Source organism: Chelonia mydas, chromosome 5, assembly GCF_015237465.2.
Source record: "Chelonia mydas isolate rCheMyd1 chromosome 5, rCheMyd1.pri.v2, whole genome shotgun sequence".
In the NCBI taxonomy this organism is placed as follows: Eukaryota; Metazoa; Chordata; order Testudines; family Cheloniidae; genus Chelonia; species Chelonia mydas.
The window spans coordinates 57854596-57870453 of NC_051245.2; positions in this window are offsets into that span (position 1 = coordinate 57854596).

Below are 15858 nucleotides of genomic sequence, written 5' to 3' on the forward strand. Positions count from 1 at the left end.
CTCGTGTCTGTGCCACTCTTTTTTGAAAATTCACACTTTGAAGAGAGAAGCTTGGAGAAGATCTGCTCTAGGAATTATTTTGGAGAAGGTCTGTGGCCTGTGTTATACAGGAGGTCAGACTAGATGATTACAATGATTCCTTCTAGCCTTAGAATCTATGAATATTGTTAGCCATGATCATGAAGTACCTGATCAGGAATTCCATGTCTTGCTAATTGTATTAAGAGGTTACACAATTTGCCAGTTATTTTCTGGTTTGTTGTGAGGATTGTTCTTGGGCTGCAGTGATCAATACATTTGACATAATGGTAGTTTCAAAACCATACTGGTAATATGTGTCTTCATACCAAAGCAGCTAAAGGTTTCTCTAGCTCTCCTTTTAAATAATTCCATACCCTGATGCCCTTCATGAATGTGACATGTTTCATAGAGTCACATCCCCCACAACCATTAAATCATCAAAATCAGACCAATAATAATGAACTCAGGAATGTGAATTCTCTCTTTGCCTCTGGCTAGCCCTCAAGTATCATCCTTTTCAATACTTGTAGTTCTGCATCTTCACAAGTTTCTCGTATCTGTTTCAGTAGTTTATCAGAAGAGGTTGGAAAATTTTCAGTAAGCATGTGCACTTATATTCTATATCATGAGCCACATTAATCTCTGCTTCTGGTAAATGTGCCCTAGATAGTGCATCTGCCACAATTACTGTAATATTCAGCATGTGGTTTAGATTAAAATGGTATCTCTGTAATCTCAACACCACTCTTTGTATTTTAGAGGTTCCCCCCAATATTTTCTAGGAAATGTCTCTGAAACTTGATGGTCAATTATTATATTATCACAAATTATGTACTTCAAAATTATTGGTGACACCTTTCATACTCAAATACTATATATAATAGAGGCCAGAATATCTAGTCCATTCTGCTCCGTTTGTGACACTTAGGGTGCAGCAAGAGAATGCAAACTGCCTCTTTCTCACCAAACAGGGATTCTTCCAGTGCGGGGGAGTCCCAAGCAGCCCTAGGGAGACTGATGGGGATGTGGCCAAAGTTTTGTGCTTCAGTCGTCCCTACATGGGGGACAGCCCCTTGAGGAATATTAGCAGCTGGTGGAGTTTAGAGCAGGACATAGGCTGCTGTAAACTTTGCCAGGGTTCTGGCCAACATAAACCCACTACAGACTGTTATGTGATAATGAGCAATTTGAGAATCTTTAATATTTAGAGCGTTAACTTGATGAACATTAATGGTGCCTTTCATTAATGTGGTACATACAGGTATGAATTAAGCTGATACACTAAAAATCTTTATCATGTTTGTGTTGGAAGAAATATTCCCTGATGTACACCCCTCCCACGTGCTCCTACCATAGCTCCTCCTATTTTGATATAGCATTTTTTTCGGTTTGAATTGTTGCTCTGGAAGCGGAAAGCAATTGGATCAGTATCCTGTAATAAAGCAGCACCTAGTGTACTCTTGGAGGCAGTTTGTTTGAATGTTGTTGTTTTTTAATCAAATAATGCAAACTAAAAGCTAAATGATTGCTTTAGCCTTTCTGTTGTTTTAGTGTGGGACGTGTCATGTTGCCAATCAGACTTTTGGCAATGGCTAAGTAATGTAGTTCTTGTGGGCATAGATGGCAGGTATTTGGGAAAATAGGCAACCTCTCAGGAATCTCTGTAGTTCCTGTTTATTGTATGGTCATGATATTTGCATGATAGTCTCTAATTTAGCATTAATTCTTCATCAATATATATTCTCAAATATTTTAGCTTTAGTTTGACTGCATGGTATTTTACACTGCTACTGTTAAACCCTTATTTGCTTGGCACAGTCAGAACTTTTCTTAGTCTAACATGTTTTTTCCTTTGCGTTTATCCTGGACATCACTGATATAGGTAGTAGCACCAACTAGTCTTTCTCTGCTATGTTCTTCTGGGACTCTTCTAGTATGATAGAACTAGCAAATAGCAAGCAAAGGAAACACTAGCTGCAAAAGGAAATGGTAAGTGTGATGCACCTGAAAGTTTCCTCATCAAAAAGGGCACTGGCCCAATCCACAAAATCCATCTTTTTACATTTCTGTAAAGCTTCATCTAGATTATTTCTTTCAAATTCAATTTCAATGGCCATTGTTATAAACTCTAATGCAGTATCTCCCATCACATGCAGCTTCTGTGATTTATCCTTTGACTCTGCATCCACTAAATGAATGAGAAATCATTCAATGATGAAGCACTTGGAGGAGAGGAAGGTGATCAGGAACAGTCAACATGGATTTACCAAGGGCAAGTCATGCCTGACCAACCCGATTGCCTTCTATGATGAGAAAACTGGCTCTGTGGATATGGGGAAAGCGGTGGATGTGATATATCTTGACTTTAGCAAAGCTTTTGATATGGTCTCCCACAGTATTCTGGCCAGCAAGTTAAAGAAGTATGAATTGAATGAATGGACTATAAGGTGGATAGAAAGCTGGCTAGATTGTCAGGCTCAATGGGTAGTGATCAATGGCTCGATGTCTAGTTGGCAGGTGGTATCAAGCACCGTACCACAGGGGTCAGTCCTGGGGCAGCTTTTGTTCAACATCTTCATTAATGATCTGGATGATGGGATGGATTGCTCCCTCAGCAAGTTCGCAGATGACACTAAACTGGGGGGAGAGGTAGATATGCTAGAGGGTAGGAATAAAGTCCAGAGTGACCTAGACAAATTGGAGGATTGGGCCAAAAGAAATCTGATGAGGTTCGACAAGGACAAGTGCAGAGTCCTGCACTTAGAAAGGAAGAATCCCATGCACCACTACAGACTGCCTAAGCAGCAGTTCTGCAGAAAAGGACCTGGGGATTACAGTGGACGAGAACCTGGATGTGAAGCAGCAGTGTGCCCTTGTTGCCAAGAAGGCCAATGACATATTGGGCTGCATTAGTAGGGGACATTGCCAACAGATCGAGGGAAGTGATTATTCGCCTCTATTCAGCACTGGTGAGGCCACACCTGGAGTATTGTGTCCAGTTTTGGTCCCCTCACTACAGAAGGGATGTGGACAAATTGGAGAGAGTCCAGCGGAAGGCAAGGAAAATGATTAGGGTGCTGGGGCACATGACTTACGAGGAGCAGCTGAGGAAACTGAGCTTATTTAGTCTGCAGAAGAGAAGAGTGAGGCGGAATTTGATAGCAGCCTTCAACTACCTGAAGGGCGTTCCAAAGAGGATGGAGTTAGGCGTTTCTCAGTGGTGGCAGATGACAGAACAAGAAGCAATGGTCTCAAGTTGTAGTGGGGGAGGTCTAGGTTGGAGATTAGGAAACAGTATTTCACTAGGAGGGTAATGAAGCACGGGAATGGGTTACCTAGGGAGGTGGTGGAATCTCCATCCTTAGAGGTTTTTAAGGCCCGGCTTAAGGCCTGGCTGGGATGATTTACTTGGTGTTGGTCCTGCTTTGAGCAGGGGATTGGACTAGATTACCTCCTGAGATCTCTTCCAACCCTTATATTCTGTGATTCTGTACTGGAACTTCAGCTGGAACAGTCTGTCTGAAAATCAGGCCATCATTCATTTATATGGCTAATATATGGACTCCAGTTCCGTCCTGTTGTAATAGTTGTATCCTATAGAGTTGATGTTTGCTTATGTTATATAGAAATGTGTTAAAGTGTAAGTAGGTCCAAAATTCTATTTCCCAAAAATAGGCTTGACAATAGTCAAGCAAGGCCTGGTCATATACGAATAACATGAGACAATTCAGAGGCAAGTTAGGACATAACTCCAGGTTATGTTGTAAAAATGTTTGTTTCTAACTGGTTTTAACAAAGAGTTTTGGATGTAATGTGAATATTTTGGAAGAATGCTATCGATATTGGTATTGGTATGGCATTTACTTTTACCTTAATTAAGAAGATACTTAATGCTAACTAGCCAATGAGGGGGTAGAAGGCATTTTAATTATGTAGTGGAAATGTAGATATTTTAAAAGGCAGGTTTAATGCTATTTAATTAAGGGGGTGTTGTTATAATTATAAAAAGGGTAGAAGACTAATTTTAGATTAGGTATGCCCATCCGCCAGTTACCGCTAGAGAAAGGATTGTACCCTTTCTTCTCAACCCTGAATGCGTCATTTTGTCTTAGAATGTGAGTAAAAATGCAGTGTATGGTTATATTGTAATGCCTGCTTAACTAACTATTTTATATTAAATAAAGTCTTTAATTTTATCTTTCACTGTGTCATTCACAGTCCTCCACTAAATTAAATGATCTGTAACCGCCGTGGAGGCTTGAACCTTAAAAATTCAGTTTCGTTTTATTCCTGATTTTTAAACTACTAATTGAGAACACATAAATCAAAGGTTACAAACTTCAAAGCAGTACCATGGTTGCTGCTCTCTGGTGTGAGGGTGTAGCAGACCTGGTCTGTGTCTCCACACTCATATGCTTTTTGATTCACACAGTCTGTGGATCCACTGTTCTTCCTTTCCCCTTCTGGTAGAAGGGTGCTATATTTCTATGAAGATTTGCTGAGGAGCTTCCATACATGGCGTGCAGGGGAATTACAGACTTTGCATGGACCTTACTTCTGGGGAGCCTGACATAATGGAAACATAGGGCCTTCTGTGGTTATGCAGCTGGAAACAGATAATTGCACCCTAAACACAAAACAATGTTAGAGAAATGCTATTAGAGCTGCGTCGGTTATATTAGGAATTTTAGTACACTAATGCAAGTTAATAACGCATTGTAGAGACTTCCACTCAAAACTTCATTCTGTCTTTTCTTTCATTGTTTCTATAGGTTGCCTTTCTTCTTATAAGATTTATAAGAATCTGCTTTAAGTTTATCCTGAAGGCTCTGTGTTAGGTTACAATTATTTTCAGTATTTTTAGGTAAATGTTTTAAGACTTGATTTAGGTTTTAGAAGTTGTTTCTCTGGGTTCAGGATCTAATGTAGTTTTGTTTTTTGTTCTTCATGGTTCACAATTTGATTAGTTTTAGGGCTAATTTTCTTCAAACAGTTTACAGCTATTTACCAAGAGCTGTCCTGGACCAAAAACTAATTTAAAAGGAAACATTACAAAGAAGAAGGAGGGAAAGTGAAAAGAAGAATGAAATTAAAGGTAATCGCTTTTTAAAAAAATGTGACGTTGAAATTTTTCCAGATCGCACACGTAAGTTGTCTAAACAATTTTACAGCCTCTGAATTCTCCCCACTAGTCCAGACATTTAAAAACCTTAGCAAGCTCAGTTCTTAATCTTGTCATCTCTGCAACATCTTGCAGAAATTAACTGATTAAAAAATGAAATCAAAATTTGTGTGCCAACCACCCACCCACTATATGGTACTGTCTGACTACAAAACAAAAAACAATACTAAACTTGGCAGCTTTCTTCAGTTGTTCAAGTGCCAACTAGATGGCCACTACCAGACAAATATATTATTTCATTTATTTTATTTGTAATTGGTTATCACTGAAATTATTTGACAGAATTAGCATAATGACATGCTCTCCCCTTCTTTCCTATGTGTTTTCTAAAAACTCAACAAAATCTATTATCAAGCAATAGGCATTCACTCTCCATTCAACTGATGTTCCTTTTGAGCTTTGTGGAACATGCCTCCTACTGTACTAATGGTCTTACTTATTTCTGGCCTGTAAGCAAAGGTTTTCAGCCAAATTCAGCTGAGTCCTACACTTTTTACAGGAACCCAGCTGTGACAAAATAATAAATAAATAGAAAAAAGAAGGTATTCAAAGGAAGGAACTGTTAGGGAACATGATTTAAGGCCTGGTCCAAATTCCACTTAAGTCAGTGAAGTCACTGTGGGTTTTGGATCAGGCCCTTGGTGTAAGAGAGACTAGGACAATTTTTTTTTTTTAAAAAAGAGCCCAGTTTGCACACTCAGAACATGCTTGTCCATGCCCAAAACTGGCATGGCAATTGCATGCCCCAATGTGGGTCTCCAAGTACAGCTCTATATATACATTCTCCATATCACTATGGTGCCCCATTTTTGAAAATTAAGTCCTTGAACTCAATCCAGATACGATATCCACCTAAGAAAGCCCTAATAATGGTTCTACATTTAGTGAGACCATCCTTCCTCAGTTTCTGGTTTCTGGGCTTATCAATGTGAAAACTCATAATTAGTCACTGACGTTCTTTTTTAATGGGCTCTTCTATGACTCCAAAGTTCTGAACCCAGGCTGAAAGTGGGGAGTGGATGCACCAACCAACATGTCTAGAGAGATGCTTCCAAGTGCAATTGATACACCTGTGGAAGAGGTAACATGCACTCATCCCAACATTGAAGTGACAGTGCTAGCTAGTATGCAGAGGAGCCAAGGTCATGGTTGCCATCCCACCCCAAGACATCTCTGAGGCGCTAAACATTAGCAAGTCCTCTGAGTGCTTTCGGATGTGTAAAGCCTCATTACAGTGTCTTCTTACACAGGATTGCTTCAGGAGAAGGGATTCCCTGCACCTTGCTTACTCTAGCGCATTCATGAAGAGACAGGTATGAATTAGCTGTATATTTTAAGGATAGAATGGAAAAACATAAAGCTGTTTGTGTTTGAAAGGAGAACAGTTTCTGAATTTCAGTGTTGCAGTTTTGAAAGAACAGTTTTGTGTATAGGTATACGGTGTCAAATTCATCCTTGGTGTAATGCCATGAAAGTCAACAGAGTTACTTCAAGGATTACTGTCTTCCACTGTACAGTTCCCTGTTGTGTTTTTCAATAGACAGCAATATTAAGGTGAGTGAACTTTTAAAGGCAGAGAGCTTAGAAGTTATGAAATATTGGATGTGTTTGATTACCCCACACTCTGTTTTATTTTATTTTTTTAATCTGCTTTTTCCTCAGGGGTTATTTTTGCCCAGAACTCCTCTAACACAATAATTATCCAGATTTTTTCAGAGAGATTTTTCTTTCTGTCAAACTCCATTTCAAAGATTTTTTTTAAAAAAGTGAAGTAAAAGATTCAGCCATTATAAAATTTTTGTAGAGATTTGTTTTCTTTCATCAGTGCTTTTTACATTAGTTGGGAATAAAAATCTCTTTACTATGCTGAAGGAATTAAGCTCTGAAGAGATTGTTTTAGTTCTCTTTGTTTATGATGATTTGTTAGCTCTTGACTGCAGAAATAATTTTGTTGTTTACATTAATCTATGGTGGCAGTATTAAGTTCACATCATACATAAATATAATTATTGATCATTACCAGCTGTAATTCAGTGTTAGAATTACAGATTTACATAATTGTGCTATTAAGTGTAAACTTGAACTTCATATCTGGGGTCACAAATAACTGGAGGCAGTAGAAACAGAAAATTCTGATTATATGTCATTCATATTTTAATACATACTGTTGCAATTTTGATCAGTGTTAATGTAAATATTTTTATGAACTATACAGCAATGAGATGCTAATGGCTGGAAATTACAGCAATATTGATCTAGCTAATAAAATGGAATGCATTAGTAACAAAGAATATTTATTATCCACTTCAAAAATTACTATGCATCATCTTCCCAGGGAAAATTTGTGCCATCAAGGTTTGAGAAAATTTATTTTTCTGGATATGGGCTAAGCTTCCTCTCAAGTAAATATCAAACAGTCACAAGCTATCTTGCTTTTGTTGCCTGCAGCTTTTCCACTGATAAAGATTCAGAGGGGAACAGGCTGCATAAAGGAACTCTATGTCTGTAATATGTCCTGAGCTCCTCCTGATGTAATCTGTACATAAAAAAAGATACTCTGAAATGATCAATCAGTACAATGGGCCTTGTCCAAAAACAATTTTAAAGACATTGTATGTGAGTGTGTGTGCATGTGTACGTGCACACGCACGTACGTATAGTGTGTATATATAGATGTCTCATGAATTACCTCAAGTTAAGATTGTGAACTCTAAAGACTCAGTTCTGATCTTGGATGGAATGCAAGCACCATCTTGTAAAATTTACAACTGCATAAGATCTCTGGTTTGTTTTTGAGATACAGGGCAATGCCAACCCACCGACCTGAGATCAGTACTGGAGTGTAATGTACTATAAAAAGAAGCAGCTAGCCTTTTCTTTGCAGGGAGGGGGTATCGTGCTGGGTGTTTTCAAGCTAGGAGGGCACATACTCTACCTGGAATTCTTTCCTTGGGAAGTATAAACCAGGTATGGCCCATCCAGCATCACAAGACCCACTGGACCATGGAATAGTTTTCCAAAGGAAGTAGCTAATGACCCATCATTTGCAACATTTAGAACTAGATCCGACAGGAGAACTAACAAATAACTCTGGGTTCGATCCTTAGAGAAAACCTGACTGGAAGTGAGATAGACCGAATGACAAGGTCTTTTTCCCAGCTCACCTTGCTATGACCCTATCTATGATCATGCAGTCAGAGTTTACCACAAAGTGCAATTTTATCTCACATTATAAAGCATATAAGTCCACTCAACCAATCAGATTAACTGGCATAACAATCAGTTAACTTTCCTAAGAAAGAGAATGTGATGAAACATCCAAGAGGTCCGTCCACTATCCCTGTGGTCATCTACTCCAGTCCAGATGCTTAAATTGTACTTATTCTGGCCAGCAAGTGGAGATGAATACCCGAGATTTTGATGACATTATCTTGCTTTTACACCAGGACCAAATGAGAATCAGGCTTTGGGGGAAGGGGTGGAGTGGGGGCGGGGCCTGGGAAGAGATAGGCGGGAGCACCCCCTGGCAGATTAGAAACTCAGCGCCTATGTCCCAGGCCCGCATATCTCCAGAGTTAGCCCTGATAGTAATGATATTTGTCTCACTATTGGCATTGCTGGATTTTAAGTTACCGTCCTAGAGGAGGGGCTATGTATCCCATTACTAACCCCAGGGCCATGCAGACACCCATATGACTCAGAATGCAATGCTTTTGCACAGAAGAGCAATCAGGGAATTATAGTATGTGGGTGTGACAATCTGTACCCCTATGTTCACCCGTTTTTCAAGACTAGGTTAAATTTTGTACAAAGCACACTGTGTAAAGTATCATTTGAAAACTCATGATTTGCTGATCATTATTGTCCTGGTAAAATACGTGTGGCAACATTGTATGTAAAGATATAAGATTCCACTGTATCATATTACCAAGACATGTTCCAACATGTTCTGGAGGGCACTCACACACAAGTTCCCTAGAAACAAAAGGTTAGCCAGTGCCTCAGCCAGTTGTCAATAAGATCAAATGGGCCAGCTCCTGATTAAGTGGCCAGTGTTTGGGAGAGAGGGGGTGGGCAAAATTCTACCTTTTGACAAAGAAGCATTTTAAGGTTCCTGGCTACACAGACTTTCTGTCTCCTGAACATCAGCTAGAGATGATTCTTGTGCTAGAGAAAGGGCTGTAAGAGGAGAGGGCAGATGTGCCAAATCATCTCTCCCTTGCTCTCCACTCACGCACGGCATCATCAACACTCAAACAACAAAGGAAGCAACCGGGGGGTGGGGGGATGGGGGGGTGGGAATGATATCCTGACGGGGGGGGATGATATCCTGACTAAAAGAGGTTCAGCCAGTAAGACTGCTGGAACATATGGTGAGAGAGACCTTTGCTTTGTATTCACTTGGCTTGGTAAGATAGGTGCTAGTTGCGTTTTAGCTTTTAGTTCTTTGTAACCAGTTCTGACTTATATGCCTCATTACCTGAAGTCAACTAAACTCTATCTTTCTGTACTTAATAATTGTGTTTTATGGCTTTATCTAAACCAGTGTGTTTGGATTGAAGTGCTTGGGAAATGTCGTTTGGGATAACAAGATTTGTGCATATCATTTTCTGTTAATAAATGATGGACTTTATATGAGCTTGGATTATCCTGGTGGGTGGTGGGCAGTAGAAGATGCACATTTCTGGGGGAAAGTCTGTGACTGGCAGTTTGCTCGTGTTACCCTGTGGTGTAATTCATGAGTGGCTGGCTTTAGCACCCATATAGTATATCTGGGAGTGATTTACATACTGGAAGCTGTGTGTGAACAGACCAGGAGTGGTTATTCTCACAGTGAAACAGGGTAAAAGGTACTCTGGGTAGGAGAATCAAGGAGACACAGCTGTCCATCACTCCAGATTGTACCCTGGATAATGTCACAGAAGACAATTTTAAATATGCTTTTTCTGCATGTTTACCTTACGTGTTAAATACTTTGCATGGTGGTAGATAAGCATTTATGCTACACGCATGTAATAGCATAATACATAGTTTTGATCCATGTCATGATATAAAAACTTTCTAAAACATCATCTTCATCCATTTTCTGTGAAAGCCTCTGGTCTTGCACACAAAGTCAACCAGAAATATCAATTACTTTTATTGAACACATCATATAAGCCTGCAGAAACTATAAAAGGAATGCTAAACTCCTTCGATTACTCCTTTAGATACATCCAGTTCTTTTCAAGGAGATGTTTCTCCTTGAGGCATGTTGTTTTGCAGCAGAGCAGGGAAACCTATTGCCTTTCTCTGCTTCTTGGGCTTGCCCTTGGCTTGCATTTGTGCCAAATTGTTTATCTGTATTTATATTCCACTGCATGTGCCCTTGCAACATCACTGATGTCTTAGAGCTCCTACAACCATTTAGTTTTCTTATCCATTGCTTGCCCACATAAAGCAACATTAATGCCTCTCTTACCACCTGAAAGGCTTTTGAAGTGTATCAGTATATTTACAGTCAGAAAAGGAAAATAAACAGGAGACACAAGTAGGAGATTCAACTTCTAAAGGAACTGTGGTGGAGGGCAATTTTTAGAGGGAAGGCTGTTTGGGGAGGGCAACGAAAAATGTAAAGAAAAGAGGGAATAATTATTCCAGTCTCTGGCTTCTTAACATGAACTGATTAGTTGCACCTAGGTAATTTTCTCCATGTGGCTATCATGTAATTAATGGTGGTAATAGAAAGGGGTTCTATGTGTTATGTGTTGTCCTCATGAATTGGGGTAATCACACTGATGTTGTCCTAATGATATATCTTCTGCACTTAATTAGAATTTGCTTCCAATGTACATAACATTTCTTGCAATGTTTTGTGAGGAGATTTCCTTTGGTCCTCCAGTAACGTGTTTATTTTGGGAAGGGAATACTGAAAAATGTACATGAAAAGAGGATTGAAAGGAGAACTAATTAGAAATGTGAATACCAACATAGAAAATAGACATTAATAAAATAAATATTAGGGATGGGATAATTCAATACCTCATTTTCCTTTGAGACCCACAGAAGAAGGCTCAGGCTTGCCCTCCAGCGTCCTTTTGTCCAATCCCAGATTAAGGTGCTCTTTGTATTTGTCTCATAAGAATATGTCTCAGACTATAAACAGTTTAAGCTAAATTCCATCTACAAAAAACCTCATGTGTTCCCTCAGTGTTAACTGTGACTCTTTTTTAGAAAGACACATTCAGAATCCTTTTTGCCCTCTTTTATTAACTTTTCCATTTGGTATGTGTTGATGAACAAACTGAGGAAAGCAAAACAATAATAATAAAAGGATAATTAATTGAACACATAGTGCATACTTTTAGAAAAATAATACTCTCGGGAAAATGCAAGACATAATCCATAATGAAATATGAAAGAAATTTGACTCTTTTTCTGTTACATAAAGATATAATTCCCTCCTTTCTTTTCTTCTCCCTTTGTTTGCCTGTCAGACTTTGGAAGGTTCAACTCAAAAAAAAATGTGAGGACTTAACAGAAAAAAACTCCACTTTTGTTCTTGATGTTAATTCTAACATCAAGTCCGTATTTTGCACAGCTGTTCACACTTTATAAAAGTAAAGTTTCCCTTCTGATAGGAACAATGCATTTTAAGCCTACTTTTGCAGGAGATTTAGATGTGGGAATCGGTGCTCAGAAGATTTAAAGATGTGAAATCAAACACAATAATTCAAAGTGAAAGGTCACGCAACGCTTAAACTATATGGAAAAAAGAAATAAACTTTCAAAATTGAGTCTTAAAAATGAGACAAATAGACAACAGTATTAAGAGAAATATAATTTATATCAAAATATTTACTGTAACTAAGATTTTGAATCCAAGGATCTATTAAAGCATCTGTAACCTTTTATGATGTGTCATCATTATCAATCTATATCTAGCTAAATATTTATTCACATGGTACTATAGTGCATTAGAGTTTAGCTTTTGGACTATAAAACATAAGGGGTGAAATCCTGGCCTCACTGGAGTCCATGGGAATTTTCCAGAAATCAGAATTTCACCCATAAAGTAACACACACTTAGGCATACTTTTAATTAATAATAAAAGTATTATTAATAAGAGTAATAATTAGTATTAGTTTATGAAAAAATGGTTAATTCATTTAGCTAAAGTAAGAACAGGCCCCAAATCTGAACAGTTACTTTTTCAAAGTTCAAACATTTTAAATAACATTTCCCTCCATTATTTTTCTTATTTTGATTGCACTTTTTCTTCTTGATTTTGGTTAGAAGAGGAAACATCAGAATATCACATACTGTCCTGTTGTTGTATTTCAGTCTGAAAGGCTGTTCAGAGATTCCAAGGCCAGAAGGTACCGTTATGATCATCTAATCTGACCTTCTGAAAAACACAGGCCAAAGAACTTCCCCAAAATAAATCCTCGAGCAGATCTTTCAGAAAAAAACATCTAATCTTGACTTAGAAATTGGCAGTGATGGAGAATCCACCACGACCTTGGAAAATTGTTCCAATGATTAATTACTCTCATTGTTAAAAATTTACACCTTATTTCCAGTTGAATTTGTCTAGCTTCAACTTGCAGCCATTGGATCCTGTTATACCTTTCTCTGATAGATTAAAGAGCCTATTATTAAATATTTGTTCCCCTTGTAGGTACTTATAGACTGTAATCAGGTCACCCCTTAACCTTCTCTTTGTTAAGATTAACAGATTGAGCTTCTGAGTCTATCACTAATGGGCATGTTTTCTAATCCTTTAATCATTCTCGTGGCTCTTCTCTGAACCCTCTCCAATTATCAACATCCTTCTTGAATTGTGGACAGCATAACTGGATACAGTATTCCAGTGGCACTTGCACCAGTGCTAAATACAGAGGTATTCAAAATTCCCCTATTTATGCATCCCAGGATTGCACCAATTGTTTTGGCCACAGCATCACGCTGAGAGTTCATGTTCAGCACGCTGAGAGTTCATGTTCAGCACATTATCCAACATGACCTCCAAATCTGTTTGAGTCACAGTTCCCCAGGATAGCATCCCCCAGCCTGTAAGTACAGCCTACGCTCTTTGTTCCCAGATATATACATTTACATTTAGCTGTATTAAAATGCATGTTGTTTACTTGTGCCAAGTTTACCCAAACAATCTTGATCGTTCTGAATCAGTCACCTGTCCTCTCCATGATTTACCATTCCCATAATTTTTATTTTCATCTACACACTTTATTAGTGATGATTTTACAATTTTCTTCAGTTCATTGATAAAGATGTTAAATAGTATAGGGCAAAGAGCCTGCAGGAACCCATTGGAAACAGACATGCTTGATCATGATTCTGCATTTATAGTTACATTTTGAGATCTATTAGTTAGTCATTTTTAATCCATTTATTGTGTGTCATGTTAATTTTATATTGTTCTAGTATTTTAATTAAAATGTTGTGCAGCATCAAGTCAAGTGCCTTTCCAAAGTCTAAGTATATTACATCAACACTATTACCTTCACAGACTAAACTTTTAATCTCATCACAAAAATATATGATGTTAGTTTGATGAGATTTATTTTGCCCAAACCCATTTTGATTGGCATTAATTACATTACCCTCCTTTAGTTCATCATTAATCAAGTCCTGTATCAGCTGTTCCATTATCTTTCCCAGGATCAATGTCAGTCCGACAGGCCTATAATTACCAGGGTCATCCCATTTATCCTTTTTAAAAATTGGCACAACCTTAGCTTTCTTCCAGTCTTCTGGAACTTCCCCAACATTCCAAGACTTATTGAACATCACCTTTAATGATCCTTCACATTCTTCAGAGATACTAGTGCAATGGAAGGAGTGTTACCATCACCATATGATGAGACTGCATCATCTGTTTTCCCCCAACAGAAATATTTATTTATCACCTCTGCCTTTTATATATTATTATTGCTAATTCTAGTATTTCCATCTAGTAATGGGCCAATACCATTGTCAGGATTATTTTTGTTCCTAGTATATTTTAAAAGCTCCTCTTATTGTCCTTAACTTTCCTGATCATAGATTTTTTTTCCTTGTGTCCCTTGGCTTCCCTTATATTCCTACAATTCCTAACTTCTGGTTGATATTCATTACTATGTATATATTCTATATACTACATATTTATATTATATTCACTTATATTCATTATATAGAGAGAGATATAATGAATATAAGTGAATATAATATAAATAATGAATATAAGTGAATATAATATAAATAAATATCTCACAAATGGAAGAAAGGAGAAGTTGATAGTAATGAATATCAGTCAGAAGTTTGTTTATATGTACCAGGGATCGGCAACCTTTGGCACTTGGCCCATCAGGGAAATCCGCTGGCGGGCCGGGACGATTTGTTTACCTACAGCATCCGCAGGTTCGGCCGATCGCAGCTCCCACCCGCCAGCGGATTTCCCTGACTGACCACAAGCCAAAGGTTGCCAGTCTCTGATATATATATTTTATATATATATAAAAACAGCTGCCTTCGCTTCCCCTCTAAACCCGGTTGGTTTTTTTTAACTTGCATAGCGTTCTTCCTCAGTTGTGGGATTGTATCTTTTTGGGCATCTAGTAAGGTGTTCTTAAATGATTCCCAGTTATCATTAACATTTTTTCAGATTAAATTCTTCCTTTCAGCTGATTTGGCTCATAATTATTTTCAGCCTTGTGAAATTGGCCCAGTTAAAGCACCAACTATGGATATATGACTAGTCTGGACCTTCTGCTGGTTGCACATTCTAAATATGACCAAGTCATGATCACTTGTACCTAAGCTCCCATTAACTTTTATTTCTGTGATCAGTTCCTTTTTATCTGTTAGGACAAGGTCTAATATAGAATTCTCATTTTTGGAGTTAGGAAATGGTCATCTATGATGTCTAGAAATTCCAAGGATGTTTTACTGTGGTGGTAAGAGACCTCCAGCATATGTCACTCAGATTGAAGTCCCCCATGATCACACAGCTATTGTTGAATTACAGTGCCAGCCTAAGAGGAATGTTCTGAGGTCTAATTTGTTAATGTATGTGTAACCCAGGATTACAGGGGTTACATTTGCATTAAACCTTGGATGAACTGTGTTATAACGTTGACCAAAAATGTTTGTTTTCATCTGTTCTTGGCTAGATGGATATTACAGTTCCCATCAAATATGGATCTTATTACAGTTGTGCACTGAAGGTTACAAAAGCATGGCCTATTGCAATGTGTTCTATGTGGGTTTCAACTAAATACAACTAGATACCACCTGGAAATTACAACGAATACAGAACATGGCTGCCCACTTACTCAGTAGGGATCTGTATAGGGTAATTTTGCAAAATACACAATAAAGGCAACTATCCTGAAAATGGGAAAGCTGGGAAAGGTGATCTATGATAAAATTCCAAGCATATTTCCACATTTCAGAATAATATTCAAAGTTTCAAATGTATGTTTCAAATGTATGTGGACAGGTATGTTATAAAAACAGAGCAACTTATTCATGAAGCTAGAAAGTTCAAAAGTCTTGGAGCCACCAACTGACCTAATGGGAGACCCCGGGCAACTATCCAATGGTATAATTTGGCTATTACTGAAATTAATTACAACCATATTGTTTTTTTCTCCTGCTTTTAACTTCCATT